Source organism: Triturus cristatus, chromosome 2_2 (genome assembly GCF_964204655.1).
Source record: "Triturus cristatus chromosome 2_2, aTriCri1.1, whole genome shotgun sequence".
Taxonomy (NCBI): Eukaryota; Metazoa; Chordata; class Amphibia; order Caudata; family Salamandridae; genus Triturus; species Triturus cristatus.
In genome coordinates, this window is record NC_140582.1 from 849,561,329 (window position 1) to 849,583,797 (window position 22,469).

Sequence of the window (22,469 nt, forward strand, 5' to 3'; positions counted from 1 at the left end):
TGGGACAAACCTTTCCCACTCCGTTTTAGACATGTAAAACACAGTGGGTCAGACGAGGACGTGTGGGACCTACTGAAACATAAATAAATAAATATACAAATACATAATTAAATGGGCCATAACATTAAGGCAAACAACAGAAGCCACATACAGCCTCTTTTCCAGGATGCATCCCATTCATGAGTTCCCTGCTGGGAATATTCCTAGAACCTAAATGATTCCGGGAGTACTGCAGAAAATCTATAACTAGAACATTTCAATGTGTAACATTTGTTTATGTGAAATTTCCAGCAGGTGGATACTTCTGCATGTGTAAATGTGCAGCATTTAAGTATGCACATATACATTTTTTCCTCTGTGAAGAACAAGTATTCCCTGGGGAGAAACTCCCCCAGAGTTTCATGTTATATAAGAGGGTGTACCATTCACATTCCCATCTTGTAAACACTGTGTATTTCCATTCAATTCTTTATAAAGTTCAAAACTTTACAATGTCATTCAATAAAATATTAAAACAAATATCCACTTACTAGATCATATATAACACTATTTATTTTCCTATTTCATCTATTTTTCTCAATTTTATACTATAATAATAGATCCCCCCCAAAACCGGTCCCAATCCACACATTTCTGGATCATTACTACATTGGGATCCCAGCACTGGTTGTATTAGGTTTACACAGTTGAGAAGTAGGTTATAGGCTACCCCTTAGATACATTTTACTGCTGAGGCTAGATCCTCTACATGATGCGGAAATAGTGCAACCAGTTGATGTACCGTATCTATACACACCCCCAACTATAATTATTCCAAATTGCGCTCAAAGGATAATAAAAATAACGAGATTGTTTATATTGATGGATAGCCCTGTCTCGTCAAGCATTGTTGAATTAATACTAACGCTACAGATCTGTCAATTATGGAACTGCTGGGAAGGTAGTATATGTGATGTTACAGATGTACTAATCCTGACAGCTGCATATGATAAATGCCAATCAAAATTTGTTTTTAAAAAAATGATGCTATATTAACCCCTTCGACGCGCATGACGGAGTGGTTCCGTCATGCACGTCGGTTGCGCTGTGCGCATGACGGAACCGCTCCGTCATGGCCCCGCCCGCGCATGGAACCTTCAGCGTGGCGCGGAAATCCACGCCGCGCTGAAGGGGTTAATGAAAACATTTGCAAAATAAAAAAAATATGATTTCTTTACTGGGTAACAACATAAGCTTATCAATATCATTGTAGACACTGTGTGAATAGACTAAATCTTTTATGTATTCCTCTTTCTTTAAATAAAAATAAGGGCAAAAAAGCTATTCCAGTCAGTGTACCCTTAAATCAATGCTACATAAAAACAAACTGTTATTCAAGGATAGCATTATATATATCTTAATTATGGGTGTTCAACACTACCAATGTGTATTTCAAATAAAGTTTGCTGATCTCCAAGTGATTATATTGAAATACACAGTGTTTGATTCCACCATTCTAGTGTGTGATTAAATAAAAGGCAATAGAAGTAAACATTCTTAGCATTATTTAAGTATGCTAAACGAAGCTGTTTTAAACATTAATGGCGATGCATTACAAAAGAAAAGTTCTGATGAGATTTGTAGATCCATTAGAATTACCATCAGAGGTTGCCTGATAAAATATTCATCAACCTAATCAAGACAGTTTTGTTGCTCCAAAAAAGCATACCCTACTAGAGTGCTATTGCTTTGTCTATGCAAAGATCTTGCATATATTAGGACTACTCAACGCATTAGAAGAATGGGGCAACAAATCCAGACCAGCTGCTATTAACATCCTTCATATGAATCATAGGCAGGCGGGACAAAGACAGACATTCTAAAATTACACTAGAATTCCCATCCCTTATTTCTGCCCTAAAAGTATCCCTAGCTTATATCATTGACAAAACAGCTTTTCAAAATAAGGAAACAATGTATACTCAAACTTATACGTATAGTCAAAACATACTGAGCAGCTTCATACCTTTGAACTCTGAAAAAAATTGAGCCCTAATATCTACCTATGACATATACAGAAGCTACATTACTTAAAAGAGGAGACTATTTCAATTTGGGTTCCATTAAAGCTTCCTTTGAAGTACTTCAACAGATGATTACAATAAAGACCATTTTTAGCAATGCATTGGGAGGGATTCTTTTTATGTAAAACTATAAAAGTATTTTATTCCCAACGTCAAATCCACAAATTGATCAATAGACTTTGAATCCTGTCCCAGGCACAACATCAGATAGGCATTGTTTTAGGGATTCCTAACTATTCTAGACAAATCAAGCTGAATCCAGTACCGTCTCTGGATCACTTCTTGTGTAAAACACAAAGCAACGTATTGATTGAAATGACCACTTTCATTAGAGGCTATTCTTTTGAAATAAATTAACTATTGCCACAATTGATGGCTTACAAATGAAAAAACAATTATAAGTGAGACGCTGGTAGAATTAATGGTATTTACAAATGAATCAATCTGGTATGGTCATAGACCATACCAGATAGAGCAAATTTTATGTATGGACCGGATGCTCAAATTAAGCATTTCTTTTTCAATTTGATGTGCTCAGCAGCCCAAAAACGAAACACCATAATACAAGAATAAGAACGCAGTAGTCTATAAAAATGAGTCTCCAAGAAAAAAAGCACTTCCTCTTTCATTTCTGCTCAGCAGCCAGATAAGGGCTTTTTCTTGGCTACTGGTTTATAATGATATATACAAAGTATTAAGATTCTACGGTACTTTAGGGAGGAGCATGTGTCAGTTGTATTGGTTTAAGCTCCACAATGCCTTTTTAGGTTTGGCCAGCACAGCATGAAATCTATTGTATTTATTATAAATCTTAAAAGTGGCTTAACTCCCGCCATTACTTTTCCTCCATTTTTATTGGCTGTACCATACTATTTCCTTTTGCTCCTCGTGTGTTTCTCTCGCCAGTGTCCCATGGTCCAAGTACTGTTTTGTGGAACTCTTTTTTTTAGGTTTTGACTGCACAGCGCTTGCGCTGTGCCCAAGCGCTGTGCTTGTTTTGTGTGTCCTCCACTCTTTACCTAATCTCTCTGTGACTGCACACAATTTAAGTGTGCTTGATTTTTTTTTCATCTTTGCACACCAGTTACTTTTCAATAGGATGCATTCTCAGACATGGATAGATTAATTAATTTGCATTACAGGATTTTGAGCCTCCCACAGAGACTCGAACCTGGTTCCCTAGCTTCAAGATCAGCCACTCCAGTCTTTATGCCACATCATTTCTCCTCTCTGTGGACACTGAGCTTCCTATATAGGATGGCTGACACTCCTTTGGAACGCATAAATTAAAAAGCAATTCAATTATGCATTCCAAATCAGGACTGACACATGTAAATGCGCATACCGTTGGTGTCCTTCACTTCTTAAATTCTGTTGCGTTGCACTATCGGCATGCCACTATGTACAAACTTTGTTTATTCTTCTTCTGCAGCACTTGCAGGCTGTCTACCTCTCATTGCTTCTCTTGCTCCACTCCTGCTTTACTCCCGCTGTTCGGTGACTTACTGGCCCCGTCTCCCTCCTGCTACATTGTTGGTTGCCTTCTCCCACCCTGTCCCAATTTGCTTGCTTTATGAGGAAAAATCTGCAATGTTGCCAGCACCCAGGAGGTGCAATCATTCAAGGCGAGGAAGGAGGGAACAAGTGAGCAGCGTGGTTTGTTCTGGGTTTCATCCCCATGATTTGCTTCACGCATTACTTGAATAAATGTAAGTGAGCTAAATAGAGCACCTATGGTACTCCAGTAAAACCATGTACAAGGACGTCTCCTGCAAGTTCTTCGGGACTCTACCCCGCCATGGGGTCATGCGCTTGGAATGGTGTCATACCCATTTTCTGGCTCAGTTGGGCCCAGGGCCTTTGGGTGTGTTTCTCCTACCTCATTGGCTGTCCGGCAGAGGTGAGAGAATTTGGCTTAATGGCCAGAGCTGCAGACTTCGTACTTGGGAAACTGAGTTCAAGTCACAGCGTCGCCACAACATGCCTGTGATTCTGGCCACATCTTTTACGAGATCTTCCAAGGCTGAAGGGTGGGATTGGGTATATGGTTTTTGGTTCGACGAGGCATAGTGCTTTCATGCAAAGGGTGAGAAACTGCCCCTGGTTTTTCACTATTGCTGGGTTGATATACAGGCTCCCTTTTAGCTTGGTAGAATGCCTGTTCTTCAAAGAGCTTAGGGGCAACTCCATTTGAGGTGTGAGCGCGATAAACAGTAATAGAATTAATGTATAGAAAGTATGTGCAAGTAATTTTAAATTTTCACAGCACAAAAAAGCCCGGAACCGGGTGGTGCCAAATAATTGTTTCGCAAAAAGCCTTACATGCTCAAGCACCATTTTTTGGGGCTATAAATTATTTAGCCCACCGGGTTGCACTGCTCCACTGCTTTACTGATATTATGCCCAAGGTGAACGTATGTTTTCTGATTATATTCCTTGTGTGCTATGTAGCCATTAATGGATGTTTGCTGGGGAGGATTGCCAATATCTGCACTATGTATTTCACAATACAGGAAACTAGTATGGCACAGATAGACATGAGTCAAGCTTCTACTCCTAGTGTGTGCACCGTTAGCTCACCGGAAGCCTTTCCAGATGTTGCCATGGTATTCCAGGAGATTGCCTGCATTATGGCTACATTCTGTCCGCAGTAAGTGCAGTACTGCCATGCCCCTGCAAATGGAGACGGAGGCATCACACATGAAGGCTGCTGGGAGCGAATCACAAGGCATTTGGCTGCCCTGTGGCACAAGGTGAGCAACCACTCCGCAGCCATGTGGAAAGGATGAAGGCCAGTGGTTTCACCCTGTTAGGGAGTTCCTTTCCTGAGACATGGAGCAGTCCCATGAAAACCCCTCTGAAGAGATCGTTTAGTTTGATACCAGTTTGTAGTCGGAAAGCTCCTTCCATGAAAAAATACTAACACATGGACAGTCAGTTTTTTAGTGTTACTGGTGCTCAATCATTGAACTCAAACAGTTAAATAAATCAGAGGAATGTGTGTGTTGTAGCTTTCTTCCTCACTTCCTATATTTCTGTTTGTCTAAGATGCACCAGGGGTGTTCAACAGCTTTGCATTGACTCCACTAAGTATTCAGCACCCCAATTGCCTGTCCTGTCAGAGCAGAGACTCCCATGAGGTATTTTGTTCAGCCAAACTCACTGAAGCCTTCCTTCCACACTTCCTAGCGGCACAGAGAGATTGCTTAAATGGCCGTTCACGCTCAATAGGCTACCCTCTCTCCGATGCCTTTGAAAAGGCCCGCAGGAGCTTACATGCTTTTGTTCTATAATTTGTTTATCATCATTATGGCGGATGCATGGGGAAGTATAGCGCAGGTAATACTGCTGCTAAATAATTGCCTTTTTGCACTGAACCACCATTTTACTCTTGTGTGTTGTTTTAATCTGATCTAATTTTAGCAGGTTTTAAACTTTATACTATGACTTTGGGGGCATTGTTAGGTGAGCATTCCTGGCTCTCTCCTACCTCTCTCTCTGCTCTTCGGTCCGCCGCGAGGCTCTTCCTCGATTGTGCAGAAAGAGCTCTATCTGGCCTCGCTCAATGCAGTTGCGAGCGAGCAGCGGACGCGCACAGCGGCACGCCAAAGGCAAGCCCGTCTGCGCCTGTCCTTGTCCGACCGGGGCTAGGGGCCATGCCCCCTGTCCATTTCCCTTCAGGTAAACACCTTTACTCTTCTGACCACCTCCTACGACTAAAGGGGGCTATCAATGAAAATTGTTTACATTCCTTATCTTTAATTAAGGACAATTCTATTTGTTCCCATTGCTCTTTTAAATTCTGTCCAACCTTTAAACCCCAGACCACTTTGCAGAATCCCACACCCTATAAAATGTTTATATTAAACTGTAGGTCTCTCCCCAAACACTCTGCTGAAATCTCTATCCTACTGGAAGAGGAACTCCCTGATGCTCTGTTCTTAACCGAAACGTGGCTTAACAATGAGTCTGACCCTGACCTTGTACAATCCCTCCCCCATGGTTACCAAATCCAGCAGAAAGACCGCAAAAAAGGCAAAGGTGGTGGCATTTCCATTATACATAAAGGTCAGTTTAAGTGCCGCATCACAGCAGACCCCTTACCTAACTGCGAGAATCTCTCTTTTGTGGTAGATTTCTCGCCATTGCAAACATTTTCAGGCAAATTAATCTATCGTCCCCCTGGAGCCCATGGACAACTTTTTAAAATTCTTCCTGAAACCGCGACTAATTTGGCCAGCTCCCCCTCCAACTTTACGATATTAGGAGACCTTAATTTACATCTAGATGATCCCGCAAACTCAGCTGCCTCTGAGTTAGTTAGAAATCTCTCAGCGTTTCAGTTCAAACAAAGAGTTATTGGGTCCACCCACCTCAAAGGTCATCTACTTGACCCTATCTTTACTAATAGTGAGGGAAGTCCTATCCCTCTGCCATGGTCAGACCACTTTCTGATTCCCCTTTCTTGGGGCACCACCGGACCGCCCTCCTCCCTCAGCACGACCAGTAGCCAGGAACGCAAGTGGTCTAAACTCCTGTTAGAACAGTGGGTCTCATTTGCGTGTGTAAGTATGAACAGAGCGTGAGAGCATGTGCAGCCTTTGAAGTGCATATTTCGTTAAGCATATTTTAAACAGATTTTTAAACATATTTAGTGCATATTTCGTGAAACATAGGACATAGAGTTGGTCTGGTCTACATTTAGAGCATTTAGAGCATCAGAGAACAGCGTTATATTTCTCTTAAGTGGAAGTGGAGGGCAAGTCTTTGGGTGCAGAAGTGTCCATTCGTGTATCGGCCTTTTTATCTAGAAATTTGTTAAGCGGGCCTGGGTCCGTGAAGATGTGAGGGATGCCATGTGAGACAATTCTGAATGTTGCCGGTGCGATGAACGAACCCTGTAGACCAGCTGATTTAATTTTAGCTCGAAGGTTTAGAAACCCCTTGCGAGTGTCCACAGTTAGTTTTGAGTAATCCTGTGAGATAAAGATTTATGTGCCTTTCCATAGTATGTGACTATGTTTCTTCATGTGGTTCAGAATCAACTCTACATGCTGGTACCTTAGAGGTTTGCAAACTATAGGCCTGGGAGCTTTGGCGTTATGAGATATCCGTGTCGGAACTCTGTGGGCCCTGTCAAATGCCAGATCTTTATCGAATTTTATGTTGGTGGCCTGGGTGAACCATTTCTCTAGGAAAACGATGCAGGAGTGGTCAGAGTCCTCTACTCCCTCAGTTAGGCCAAAAATATGTAGGTTGCCACGTCTGTTTCTATCTTCCAATTCCGAGAGTTCTTTTGTACACGAGCGGGAGGTAACATTTGAGCATTTGAATGGATTTCTTCATTGTATTACCATTGTCTTCTAGATGACTAATTCTGTTTTCCGCCTGGTCTGGTGCTTGTTTCCTTCATGTCTTGGCAAATGGCTGCAATTTCATTCTGCATGAGGTCAGTGTTTGTTTTTGTGGACTTGGCCAGATCGTGTACATCTGCTAATTGCTTGAGGATCATTTCCATTGTTGCGTTAATGTCCTGTTTCCCTTTTGCTGGTGAGTCCAGGTGCGGTGGGTCGGCTTTCACTCTTTTTAGAGATTGTTTGCTTTCTTTGGCCATCATTTTGGTAAGCCTATATATCCTGGGATTATGACGTTGCCATGCCAGAACGATAAGTCGTCGAAAGTTGATGACAACAGAGGACAACAGAAAACAGAGGTTTCTCTGTGGGTCTCTTGGTGACCCTTGGATGTCGACTCTTGACTTACTTGATTCGCTTGACTCTCCCGAGTCACTTTATTTTACTTGACTGTCCTGAGTTACTTTATTCTCTTGACTCTTGACACTTGACACTCTTGACTCTCTTGATTTACATGACTCCCATGGTTCTCTTGGCTCTTTGCTCTTTGTTCTCTTGGCTATTGACATTTGGCGTTTGGCATTTGGTATCTGTTGCTTGTCACTTGTCGCTTACTACTCTTGGTTCTTCGCACTAGGTACTTGGACTCTTGTTACTTGACGCTTGGCACTTGGCACATGAGAATTGGTGCTTGGTTCTTGCTGCTTACTACTTTTGGCTCTTCGCACACCGCACTTGGCTCTGCTAACTTTGATACTGGCTGACTTTTATGGTTCTTGGTGAGTTCCGGTGTGTGGCTTTTTGGCTCTTGGCTCTCGCCACTTGTTACTTGTCGTACACTTGTCGTACACTACTTTTGTCTCTTGGCTCTTGTGCCTTGCACTTGGTTCTCTTGGTAGTTGGCCCTTGGCATATGGGACTTGGTGATTGGTACTGGCGCTTGGCACTTTATTGCTTGTCAGTTTATAATAGCTGACTTTGACAAGTCGATATCAGTTGATTTTAATTACTGACACTATTGTGCCGCCGCCGTTGCTGCCGCCAATTTGAAAGACACAGTAAATGGTTGTGTTTGATAGTGAACCTCTATTTGGTTAAGCTGGCTAAGACATTTAGTTTGCCATTATGGTGCCGCCGCCGCAGCCTCCTCCGCTGTCGTGATTTTAAGACTGGTGCCTTTACTGCCTGTTATTCCTTTGCAATTGCGCTGATATTGCGTTGCTGCTGTCGTCATTTTGAAATCTGGCTTCAGTACACGTTGATGACACCACATGAAGGGACCGTGAATGCCTGAGCCCTGGATGAACAGCGGATGATTAGTAGGTGATTAGCGATTCATCAGAGGGTGATTAGTGGGTGATTAGCGATTCATGAGCGTAACAACACTTCGGCCGACATTTTGTGCACAGCTCCGTGCGCAAATTTACAAACCAATGAACCACGGTAAATGGTGTCTTTAGTGCCTTTGGTGCTTTCAGTGCCTTTAGTGCTTTTAGTGTAACTTTAGTGTAACATTATACTGCCGCTATTGTACTGCTATTACTATTGCGCTGCTATTGCCGCTACCGCTGTCATTGTGCTGCTATCACTTTCAATTCATTTCAGTTCATTTCAGTTTGCTATGTGCATTGTGTGTAATCGGTTGTTTAATAGTAGAGCACTCTGTTTTTAATGATGTAAACTGTTTGATCCTTCATGTTGAAGTAGTCTTGGTAGTCTTCAACAAACTTTAATAAGACTTTAATGAGCCTCTACTATGCCGCTGCAATCGCCATTTTAAGGTCAGGCAACCGGAGAAGTAACGAGTATTCCGTCAATCCGGACATGTATTTTACAATTGGTTTTTACATGCACTTTGATGATGCCGCATGAAAGGATTGTGGATGCGCTTGAGCTCTGGGCGATTAGTGGATCCTCATGCCAAACCAAAGCAAATCTTTATCTCGTAACCAACAGAAGTGGGAATCCGAATCTACCAAAATAAACATTGCCTTAAACAGGCCCCCCATTAACAAATTCCCATTTTCACATAAAATCTCACCAATATTATCACAAACTAAATTCATGCTAATTAACAGGACTTATTGGACTCCCGCAAAACTCTTCAAGGTCGGCCTTACTAAAAACTCCACCTGCTGGTGCAAAGATAAACATGAGGGCTCCCTTGAACACATGTTATTTAGCTGCCCACTCCTTCAAACCTACTGGACTAAGGTTTTTGATTACATCGCTTACACATTAAAGATTATCCCCATATGAGAGTTCTCATATGTCTTACTGGGCCCTTTGGATCCCCAACTCAGATGCGATAATGACCGGTTCCTCCTGGATTTAATGCTTACACTAGCTTGCAAACTAATCCTATCCAACTGGAAAAACTTCATGGTGGTCTCCTTCGCCAAATGGCAGGAATGGCTCTCTTTCCTGAGGGGTGCTGACAACATTGCCCTCCAAATTTCCACATGGAGGGCCTCACGACACTCAATCTGGCAGACACTAGATACAAGGGACTTTATTTACAAACCGCCATGAACCACTGTATGGCCTCTGCTCCTCCTCAACTTTTCCTTATGATGTGTATACTCCTTCAGTACATCTCAATGTTCCTCGTCGCTAGATCACACAATCTCTAACATTAACACCCCCCGCATACTTGTAAGATAAATCCTTTCTATTCACCCCTGTGCATTCCGTAGGATCATAGTTGACATGTTGTATACTTCTGCCTATTGTTATTCTACATGCACACTGTTGTTAGATAAACCTGGCAAGCAATCGGTATACATGTCTCGACAGCTAAGACCATATGTAATACGCGATCAGGTTATTCTGTCAGGATATGCATCCTATATGTTCTAGAATTACATGTCTATGCTTTATACACTACGCATTATACTGTTCACTCAATTTCTGCAGAATATTCACTGAAGCATCATCTTATGCACAACCTACACCCCCCATGATGTATCCATCCTTTCCAACTGTGTATTTATTTAGTTTACCACTATCTAACTCCATATGCAAAAGTTTAATAAAATATTTTGAACTAAAAAAGAAGAGTGGGTCTCAGTTCTTGACGTCACCAGGCCTTCCTTTGAACCGAACCCCATCGTTGCCAATGACAAATTTAACGAGCGGATTGATTCCTCTCTAGACCATGTTCTCCCCCAAAACTCTACTCACAAAAAAGTCAGGACCAATACCTCTCTGTGGTACTCCCCTAAGCTCCGTGAACATGAACAAGTCTGCAAAAGACTAGAAAGAAATGGAGAAGGGATTATGTGGCATCAAGCAAACTGAAAAATAAGGGATGCCATCAAAATCTATCAAGCTGAATTTGAATTTGCACAAGCGTCCTACTATGAGGAAAAAATTAGTCTTGCGTCCAATTACCTGCTGGAAATTTTCCGCATCGCAAAGACTCTTCTCAAGCTTCCCTCCCCACAAGCCCCCATTGATGGCGCTCTCACCTGCTGCAACGAACTGGCATTTTTCATTAAAAAAACCAAGATATAGTCATCACCTTTCCTCTCGCGGCTTGCCAAAATGACATGTTGCTTATGGACATTACTCCTCATTGCCCTGAGTTTCTGTTGGAGGAAATCCCCTTGATGGACCTCAAGTCCTTAGAAATCATCTTGGCCCTTGTAAAATCAGACTCTCCCAGAGACTCAGCTCCCCCTCACTCTCTAACCCAAGCTGCTGGAACAATTCTTCCAGTGATACTGGAACTGATTAACTCCTCCATCTTGACTGGATTAGTCCCTTTGCCCTGGGAATGTGCCCTAGTGAAAACACTGCTCAAGAAACCCAATCTGGACCCTGACCTCCTGGGGTACTTTCGACCTATTTCCCTCCTCCCAGTGATTTGTAAGATCCTGGAAAGACATGTTAACTCAGTCCTGTCTGGGTATCTAGAGTCCGACAACCTTCTGCACTACTACCAGATTGGTTTCCGGCCCCAACAGGAGACAGAAACTGCTCTCTTAGCGGTGGTTGAAGAGTCGAGGAAAATTCTGGACCAAGGAGGTACAGCGGCCATCATCCTCCTGGACCTCAACAATGCTTTCGACACTGTCAACTACAACATCCTAATTCTCAGACTCAGGAGTTTTGGAGTATCTGGGGGTGTTATCACCCGGTTGCAGTCCTTCCTAGAAGACAGGTCTTTTCAGGTCTTCGGAGGAGATGACATCTCTAAGCGTATGTCTCTCAGCTGTGGTGTTCCTCAGGGATCGTCCCTGAGCCCTACACTGTTTAACGTATAAATGAGCCCACTGGCTGAGATAGTCCGTCCATTTGGTATTAAGATAGTCACTTATGCTGATGACATGCAACTAGTTGTGGCCTTAAACCAGCCGGAGAATTAATCTTCCGGCCTGGGCCCCTGTCTGGGGAAGGTGGCCAGGTGGATGGAGCTCTCCTGCCTGAAACTGAACGGAGAAAAGACAGAGCTTATGCTCCTAGGTAATTCTCCCCTCTTCAATTCAGGGTTATTGTGGCCAAACTGTCTTCGCCCCGCTCCTGCCCCAAAAAATCAGATCAAAAGTCTGGGCATGTGGCTAGATCGTTCCCAGAATTTTGAGCAACAGTTGACAAAACTATCGACTACTTGTTACGGCATTGTTAGGATGCTTTGTGAAATCCTTCCCCTTCTTCCCCTTTTGGCTAGAAGATTAATGGTCCTGGCTCTTATTCTTTCCCGCCTGGACAATGGGAATGCGCTCTACCTAGGAGCTCCCCGAGCAGCCACCTCCAAGTTGCAGATTGTTCAAAAATTGTGCAGCTCGTTTGCTCCTCCAGATCCCCTACCGTCAATCTGCTAAGCCGGCACTGAAGGCTCTTCATTGGCTACCCGCATCAGAGAGAATCAAATTTAAGTCTCTATGCATCGCCCACAAGTTCTTCTGGGGAAAAGGACCGCCAATTATTCAATCCATTGTCTCCCCTTATTGCCTTAACAGATGTCTCCGCTCGGCCAACCTCCCTCTTGCTTCAGTCCCAAAAATAAAAACAAGTAAGAAGCGGCGGGCGCTTATTCTCTTAGAACATCGCCAAGCTTTGGAACGCCCTACCTCCTCACTTACATCTTGAGTCCAATCTTTTGCCCTTCCAAAAACTCCTTAAAACATGGCTTTTCCAATACCCCGCCTAGTAACCTGTCTTCTCTGTCTGCTGCTGCTATTAGTGCTGGGATGCCTTAGGGTAGCTATGCACTCTACAAATATTTTTTCATTCATTCATTCATTCATTATTATCCTCATCATTTATGGGAGTAGGATGGAGCATTATGGCACTGCTGACGACTTTGGAACTGGTGAAACAGTTATGAGTCCCACCATTGGATCAACATCCTGCGATTCAGGGCAAATCAATTAACCTGGGGTGCCTATAAAATGAATGTGACCTTGTGTAATGTCAATGGTGCTTTTGTAAAGATCTCCAGTTCCCAAGGGCTGAGATTGCACTATATAAAACTACAAAACATTGTTTAGTGACCACATTCCGAGGTGCTAGTGACCACATTCCGAGATGCAGAGCTAGGGCCCTGGATGCCATCTGTAAACAAGCATTGTCAATATTTTTAGGTTTTGCCTGTTGCGAAATCTATTGTATTTAATTTAAGTGCTTACATCCCTCCCTTACTTCTCATTGGTCCTGTGCTTGCATCTTACTTTTCCTCCATTTCTATTGGCTGTAGCATACTAATTCCTGTTGTTCCTCGAGTGTTTCTCTTATCGATGTCCCCTGGCCCAAGTTCTGTTTTCATCCACTTTTGTCGACCTACTTTGTAATCTGTGAGCAAGCGTCTATTTCGTTCCCACCCCCTCCAGCTGTTCGTTCTTTTACTTTATCACTTTAACTCGACCGAAGTATCGGAGGCTTTACATGAGCGCCAGTTTACAAGAGTCTGTTGAGCCTCCCACCACGACTTGAACCCTGTTCCTCAGTTTCAAGGTTGGCGCTCTAGCCCTTTCACTACATTCTCTGTGCGAATTGAGAAATTCAGCATATAAGATGGCTGGTGCTCCTTTGGGACGCACAATTAAAATGCATTCCCATTATGCACTTCTTTTTGTATCACAATTGTTTTTTTACTTGTTCTGTGAGCTGTCAGGATGCCTCACAGTTATTCTTTCCTGGACATTGCACAGAGCAGGTATTGTCAGTAAGAGCCGAGCTCATCAACACCTGTAGCTTCCACGCGCACCTACTACAGATCAGGGACTGGGCAAGAACACATCCAAGGCCTGGATCGATGCGAGAGGCAGCCCCAAGGGGACAAACGATATATCAATCCCGACAAGTGACAACAATTGCAACTACTTGGGGTCACCGATGTTCAGCTGCGCTGTGTGTATTGCTCTCTGGGAAGAGTCACGTTTCCCTCACACCGTCCCTTGACTTGTCTAGATGAATGCTGCATCAAGGTGAACCATGTTCCTAGGTGGAAATGTTACCGAAAATGGCGGAAACTGTCCTTGATGCACTACAGAGTTATGTTGAGAGGGTGTAGCTGTTTACAGTTCAAGGTTGTGCTTAACTTGAATTGTTAACAGCATGAAGCTATAAGAATGCAGAGGTATTACTGTTTATGTTACTTCAATCTTTTCAGTTTTATTTTATTCCTTTCTCTTCTATTTTTATTTTTTCTCTTTTATTCTCGGCTGTTTCATTGTTTCATTTGAATTTATTAAGACACTGCACCCTGCCTAATCAAATATTTATCTGATTTTATAAAGCACTTTTATCTAAAGAGCTAATTACAAGGACTCAAATTTCAGTTTATCGTTTATCATACCTTTAAATACAAGGTTCTGTAGCATTTTCAAATGAGTGATTAGCGAATTAGCGATAAGACATTCAGTTTTCTTACTTCTAATTACTTTCTTTTGCGCAGAAATAAAATATGGAAGTCATCAGTGCTTAGAATTCAAGGCAATTATTGAATCAGCACCAGAATGATTCTACAGGATCGGGGAGGTGACAATGGGGTTGGTAATTTTATTGATCCGTAGTGTGAAAGCAGTGTAGAAGCAAGTAAACTCATGTGTTTCTCATAGTTGCCCTCTATATCCAGGGGGCAGTAGTTTCTTACAAGGAGTATCCCACCCCATTTAAACCTCTGGCCAAACAGTAATGGATATGAAGAAGATAAATTCAGAATCTACAGGTGCAGGCCAATGTTGCTGCTACCCTCTAGTTGCTGCACGAACACCCTAACGGGGAAGACTTTGGGTCTTTTCAACCCTCTGAAACTCAAGGAGCTCAGAGTACCCAAGGAAAGTTGAAAGCCAATAGTATAAGACCATCCCCTGCCCAGATGCCTTTGAAAGCCATAGGTAGGCGTTCCTTAACAGGCAGGCGAGAACAGTGGAAGAATGGATGGATGAGGACTTCCCTGTAAATACTCCTGGAGAGGCAGGTTCATATCCCCAATTGGGAGATCTTCTTGATAGGGAATAATCAGAGGAACATGAGCAGGACGAAGACTCAGGTGAAGAACAAAGTCCCAGCAGACCGTAGCAACCAGAAGATGGCTCCAAGCAGTCCAGAGTAGACATAAATGAAAAGGAAGGGGTGAATGGAATTAAGTGCTTTCTGGGCATGTTGAACCCACAAGATATCTATCATCCACAATCCTCAGAATGAACCGTAGTGGCTAATGTTGCCCAATGTGTGAGCAGCTGAATTGGTAAACCTCTAAACAAGAAACTTAAGAGATGTCTTAATGCAGAATGCATTAGACCGTACCTAGAGGGCAAAGTGGCTCTCACCCCAGAAATTGACAAGAAGATGATCATTTTCATATTAAATGCATGATAGATCCCAAGAAAGGAATAAACTGCTCCTGGAGAGCAGGCCAGGATAAAATGCCTGATGTAGTGGGGCTCTTAATAAAAATACTTGATCTGACCCAAGAAGCTAGAGAAACTAACAGCATAATATCACTGACACTCTATCTGGATGGGCCCAACAGGAACTATGTGTTTTTTTAAAACGCAGACTTCGCCCTATGCATGGAGAGGCAACATTACTTTTTGATAAAGACTGACCTCAAGTTGGTTGAACAGGCTACCACGCAAGTGGGCCCAGTGGTGAAAGGAGATTCCTTCTGAGACTCCTTCATTAAGGAACTTAGCAATTTTTTAAATCACGTTCTCTTCACAGAATTAGATTTAACAATCCATGAGATTTTTTTTTTTAGGTGTGGGTAGAGGCAGTGGGCACTTGTCCTTCAGTTTCCCAGAGACAGCAAAGTAGGAAGCCATTTCAGTAGCAAGATCAAACGAGGGCTCTACCCAACCCGGGGCTTTGCAGAGGTCGTTGTGGGATAGGAGCCTTTTGGGGGGTGCTAACGTGCCTGGAGTAGCCACAGGTAAGAATCACCTTTTTTCCCTGTGGATCAAGAGCAAAGTGGGCATTGTTACATCATGTTTTCAGGCACATTCCGTAAGATGGGCCATGGCCTCTAAGGTGTGCACTTTGAAGACCTGTCTGGAATATATCCTGAATTCAGTTAATTAGTCCCCAGAGTGAACATTTAAAATTGTTTATTTTGAGGCGATAACGGCAGCGGAGTGGTGGCCCCAGGACTCCCGTCCATGACATGGCTGGACGTTGCGGTGTGCTTGAAACCTGTGCCCAGGTGTGACCTACGGCGCCTGCTGTGGGGGAGAGACGTCTGCTCCGACGGCGGCCTACCGGAGGGGGCTGCCCCACACTGAGCGGGAGAACCGCATCTGCCGCCCCAGGGAATCTACTCACCCTGAGAGTCCCACGGAGACAAGGGAGATCTGCGAGGGGACGGTGGCTGCGCTGGTGGGGGCCCAGCTGCTGAGTGCAAGCCCCAGAGGGAATTCCCACTCCATGGCATATTGGCAGGCACATTGCCGTAGTAAAGACGGAAAAGCAGACCTCTGAGGCATCACGGGTGGGGAGACGAGAGCAGTGGGAGCCTTCACCCGGAATGGGCCCCCCTAGCGCTGTACGACGGCCCTGAGCCAAGAGGGGCCTGGAGACCAAGGCCTGCGGGGCGTTGATCTGGGACACAACTGGGCGGACAGTGCATAGTAAGCAAGGCCGCCTTCAGTCGAGCGGTGAACCACAGGCGGGTTGACCGGAGCCCTCACAGACAACTGTGAAGCAGCGCAAGAGAAGGGATGCCGGAGAGAAGACAAGCCAGCTCCGCGTGGCTGGTAGGAGGGTGCGAAGGAGGCAGACATTGAGGGACAGTAGGATCTATAGGCTTGGAACCCGAAGAACGTCACGGCCAAACCCATCTGCCATAGAAGACCGTGCTGTACTACTGACAGGTGCACGAAAGACCTGCGCGGGGAGCAGTCCATTGGGACACGAAGAGGCAGGGAGCACTGGTCAAGCACTACCTGCGTAGATTGATCTGCCTGGCACTGTGGGTGCAGGGCCTCTCAGAGAAAAATGGGGAAAGTACCCAAGCGAAAGGGGTATAGCGCTCTTGGCTCAGGGGCACCGGAATTCCAACAGATGACGACGATGAGTGTGGAGGCAGGAAAAGATGCTGGTTCCACGCGGCCCACCCTGACAGCCATCACGGCCTCCAGGGAGGTACTGGAGGTGAAAATCGATGCAATAGGGACAGACCTGAGCCTACTGAAGGATGATCACCGCAAACTCAAGGTGCGCGTGGCAACTTCCGAAAAACGCTCACTGATCTCCATGAAGCAGTGACCACTCTACAAAAATCACTCAGTGTAGTGGAGGCCAAGATCAAGGTACCCGAGGTACGGGCTGAGGACAGTGAGGGGAGGTTCCGGTGAAATAATCTGCGCATAGTGGGAGTGACGGAGAAAGCAGAAGGCTCGGACATGGTACGATTTCTTGAGGAGGCGATCAAAGCCGAAGAAGCCCCGGAGGGGCTCTACCCCTTCTACGCATTGGAAAGAGCTCATAGGGTCCCAGCCAGACCACCTAGACCTGGTGCCTCTCTTTGGACAAAAGTGGCGCGACTCCTTCATTTCAGGGATAGAGATTATGTACTCCTTCTAGCCTGTCAAAAGCAAGACCTGTAGAAGGACAACAGTAAAATTATGATTTTCCCAGACTTTACCAGAGAGGTGCAGATTCAACGAGCCTCATTTGTAGCCCTTAAAAAGAAGTTGCAACAGCTGCAGATCCCCTTTGCAATGCTGTTTCCAGTAAGACTATGGGTGGCTGATGAAGCAGGAGTGCAGTGTCTTCTACGGTCCCGAGCAGAAGTCTGGGAGCAGCCACAGCGAACGGGCCGATGCCACGGGCCTGCCCCACAGCAGCCAGTCACTGCTCTGAGTAAGGGAAAGTAAGCCTCTGCCCAGTGTTCCAAGTGGGCGGAGGGCTGCGGTTGATGCTCTGTGTGTCACTGCCTGGGCCGGCGTTGCACCGCGGGGCTCGCCGGATAGTTGCCCGCGGCCTTCGTTGGCCGCTGCTGGGCCTGGTATCTCTTATGGCAGCCCCACAGTGCCGGGGTCGTGACCCAGCAGGCTCCTTCTGTGCTGTACCACTCCACCTGCGGCCTCACCACAGGAGCACCGGTTGGGTACCTCTCGGCCCCCACTCAGGCCGGTCAAGATAGGCTACATCCAGCACCTTCAGCACTCGCGACCGCCAGGAGGCCGCAAGGTAATGTAGGCCCCAGCGTCTAGGCCGCGCCCCGAGAGATCAGGCCAGGTCATGCCGAGGTCTAGTGTGCCGCCTCTCTGGCACCAAGTTGTGGAGCCGAGGTTACTCTGCCGGATCCGCTGGCTGATGGTCTGCCCATTGAGGTATTTAGATGGATTTTGGCGGATTCAGGGGCTCGATGGGGCCGAGCTTCGCCTAACAGATGACCGCCATGATGGCTGTCCAACCCACGCCCCCAGAAAGACATACTCTTGAAAGACACCAGCTCAAGGGCAGCACTGGAAATGAACTCTGACTCAATGACAAAGAAAGTCAAACTCTTGAGAGCTGATTTTTTTTAAATTGCAGAAATGTTTGGTCACATAGCATAGTAACAGATGATGATTAACAACTTAAAGAGGCTGTTCAATAACCAGTGATGTTTTTATCAAAGAAAGGAAGACGTCGAACACAGCTTTTGTAGAAATAACATGATATTTATTGGAATTCTTGAACGAACAGAAGGCAAGAGTGTAGAACTTTTCAAAGAGGGACAGATAACAATGATGCTGAAGCAAAAGGGTCTATATATTGTTTTTCTTAGTGGAAAGGACACACAGAGCTCTGATCTATTTTGCCCATTTTCAGCCATTACCACGAGGTTTCTAAACTATAGAGAAAGAGATGCGATATTGCAGGAGGCAGTAAAGAGAAGCCAAAATCTTTTGAGAACGCAAAAAATATATATATTTACGATTTAACATAGATTGTCCAGAGGCAACACAACAGCATTGTCTGGGTAAAAGAAATCTGATGGATACACAACCAAAATATATGATGCGGTTTCCTGCACATCATGGGGTAATTGCTGTGAGTAACATCTGCTATTTCGGGAGGCCAGAAGATGAATGGACCAAGGAGCAGGGTCAATGGAGAAGAGATGGGGCACAAAAAGGAAGGAATATTAGGGCAACAACCAGGGCCAGATGATATAGCGAGCATTCACGAGGAGAGACAACAGTAAATATCATGGAGGGCAATAAAGAACATTGCAAAGTATCCAAAAGAAAAGACGTTATCACAGGACAGTTCCCAGAGGTCATTAATAAACTTTACTGTGGAGATGGAGGATAAGTAAAAGAAGGATGCTGTAAGCACATTTGGTGATGGACTAAAAGAGCGCAAATTCCAGCCACAGTAACCATGGATCATGTCTAATGTTACATACCTAAAATTAAGAGAAGGGATTAAGACACAATATATAGTGATTGATGCAGGAAAACCCAGGAGTGCAGGGATCCAAAAGCATAACTATGACTACAATGGTATACTGCCCTGTGTGTTACGGTTAGATAAACTCTCCAAATTTTCATTATGAACAACCTGGACTGTGACATGGGAGCTTCATACAATATTATTGAAGAAAGGATCTGATGTTGAAACAGCCTATAGTACAAGCAGAGTGGTCTGACTCAGGATCAGAATAATTCCCTTCTGCATCATTTTTAACATTTTTTTACTATGCTGTGGCGTTAGGCACTTTACATGTTGTGAGTGGTGGACAAGTGTAGACCGGGCGTACATGTGAAGTAGGGGCGTTGAGGGATGGGTTTTGGATACATTTTATACCACAATGTTTGCAGGAAAACATCACTCATCTTGGAAGATCAAATTGTAACACTGACAGTAAAGGATGGTGGTGGTAGTATTGGGGAAGGCAATCCGTATAGCTACAGGTAGAGGAAGGTGAAGTTTGTCAGCTTGAATATCAACAGGCATGGTAATGTTACAAAGTGGGGGGGCACCATGTTATCACTACACATAAACATGACAGGTTCTTTTTTGCAGGAAACACCTAATGTGGGTATTATTTGTTCTTTTATTGGCTAGAATACATATAAATTCCTGATCCATGCTTCATACTTCTCCTGGTTCTAAGGGACTGCAGTAATGTTAAGGTGACGTAAAGCTTCTAAGACCCTAATCATCGGCCCTGTCGCCATTTTAGATCATGAACGTTCCCATCTTTCTCCGTTCATGCAGAATTTATTGTCATGCCTGCCATTTGACGCAGATGTTGTTTGACCTTAATCTTTCTTAGAACTGTGAAAGTGTCAGGTCATCTGACTGATGATATAGAAGTGATGCAACATAAGTCTGGGGCAAGTGTCTACATGTCACCATGTCTAGGTCATATAAGAAAAAGTCTAGACATATAGCCAAAATAATGTAGTCTGAGTTGAAGTCCTCTTATGTGAGTCATTCCAATCTCTGATAAGGTTTTATATATACAGACCACCATTTGATCATTTAAGAAAGAGGTCCTTCACCCAGATTATTGCCCGAGATTCTGCCAGACGATGGTCTCATCTAGATGCAAAATCTCGCTCAGTGCTAACAGGCCTTAACAAATCTACTTGTCCACTCACTATGGCAAGTCAGATTTTATCAGGATAGCCGTTCTGGCGAGCTGATAAAGAACAGGTGTTCTGTTCTCCCAGAAAATTAATGAGCAATAAATATCCCTTTAAATTTTATTTTTATTTTGTCACATTTGTTCTGTATTCAGAGGCAGAGGTCAAATGTCAGCCTATGTCTTACAATTTGCAGTCAGAGAAGGAAAATTAAACACAACCTCCAGAATAAAATAAGCAGCAAAGTTACAGGATTTTGTAAAGTGAACTGTCTGATAATCGTGCTGTACAAAGTGTGAAATGAAAGGCTGTAGGATGTCAGTCTTTAAAAATCTTGGAAATGAACTGTACAAACATTTCAAAATGTATTTTAGTAGTTAAGAAAGCCATTTTTTGTAATTCTGTGTGATGACAAAAAGTTTTTAATAGGATGTAAACAAATCGGAAAACCATTTTTTGGCATTGTGCAAATGATAAACATGTTTGCTGAAACACAATTTCCACAGATTATGATTCATACAATATTTAGTTTTATCAGTAAAACCGCATGTTAGTGGAAAATTTTGTGGCCATTTCAATGTCATTTTACGATGTCTGTTATACAGGTAAGAACATTTGTAACAGCGTCCTGTGAGCTATTATTAAGTGACAGGATCATCTGTGTGTCATCTGCATAGTTGATTAGAGTCATATTGTGTGATATTATTTAAGAGATTAGTGGCTTTATGTAGATGTTAAACAACACAGGGCTGAGTGCCAAGCCTTGTGGCACTCCATGATGAGTACATCTGAAATTGGAGCAAAAAGGAGGTAAAGCCACTGCCTAATAGTGGTTGCAGATATGATTTCATCCATTTTAACGCAGTACCACCAACACCCACTGACGCTAATCTTGTCAGCAGGGTTTGGTGGTTGACCGTGTCAAAGCCCGCAGACAGATCAAGCAGGACCAGCACTGTAGATTGGCCACTATCAACCCACATGCAAATCTGATCCATGGCACTCAGTAGAGCTGACTGTGACATGGCCAGGTCTAAAATCAAATTGTTCCCCTTCTAACAAGAAATGCTCCTCCAGGTATTGGGATAAGATCTTACTAACATACTGTTCCAAGATTTTTACGGGAAAGGGGAGAAGGTAGCTTGGCCTAAAGTTGGCCAAAATTGCCGGGTCTGCAGGTGATTTTTTCAGCAGTGAATTAACTATGGCCTTTTTCCAACTTTGAGGTACCAGCCCAGATTTTAAAGATTGGTTACCAAGTTGTAGCATTGGCAGCAGTAGCTCATCCACCCATTTTTCCATTGTTGCAGGGGGGAGGGGGATGTCTAGAGGAGATCCTAGCATGGGCAACATGGCAATCTTGTGGAAAATGTCCTCAAGAATTGAATCAAAACATTCAAACCTGCGGTTGATGTATTCAGAAACCTGTTTATCGTTATTCATAGAACTGGGTATTATCAGGTCATAGATACTGGACATGGGGACCGCAGCCTCCACGGTGCTTTCAATATTCTCTATGATCTTACTAATCTTTTTTTCAAAGAAGACTGCTAAGTCATCGGTGTTATCTCTTGCTTCAAGCAATTGGGGTTAGACCGATTGCGGAAGATATGGAAGACCATTTTTGCATTATTTGAGACAGCTAAAATGGAATTACAGTAAAAGTCAGCCTTTGTCCTTCTAACCTCCTTTTTGCAATCATTCACGGCAGTCTTTAAATGTTGTTTATTTCCTTCTGAATAGTGTCAACGCCATTTCCTTTCCAGTCGCCTACACACTAATTTTGCTGCTTTTAGTGTCTCATACCAGGGAGCAGACGGTCAGTGACAGGATTTTTGATGAGAGGGGGATTGTTTTGTTTAGAACTGCTATGATTTCCTCCTCAAAGATTTTACAATTAGTTTCACGTTAGTTCATAGGGATAACGGAGTTTGTAATGTTAAATATAGACCCTGGGTGAGATCTACTAAGTTTATGTCATGCCCTGCTCTTTATTCCAGTCATTACAATCTTCTTCAGGG

The 22,469-nt window shown here is 43.9% G+C and overlaps 1 protein-coding gene across 3 annotated transcripts in view; it reads right to left on the reverse strand.

The window, feature by feature from the left end:
* The window catches only part of NSUN7 (NOP2/Sun RNA methyltransferase family member 7), a 1,257,082-nt gene that overhangs the window by 615,924 nt on the left and 618,689 nt on the right, over window positions 1-22,469 (reverse strand). The window lies entirely within an intron of this gene.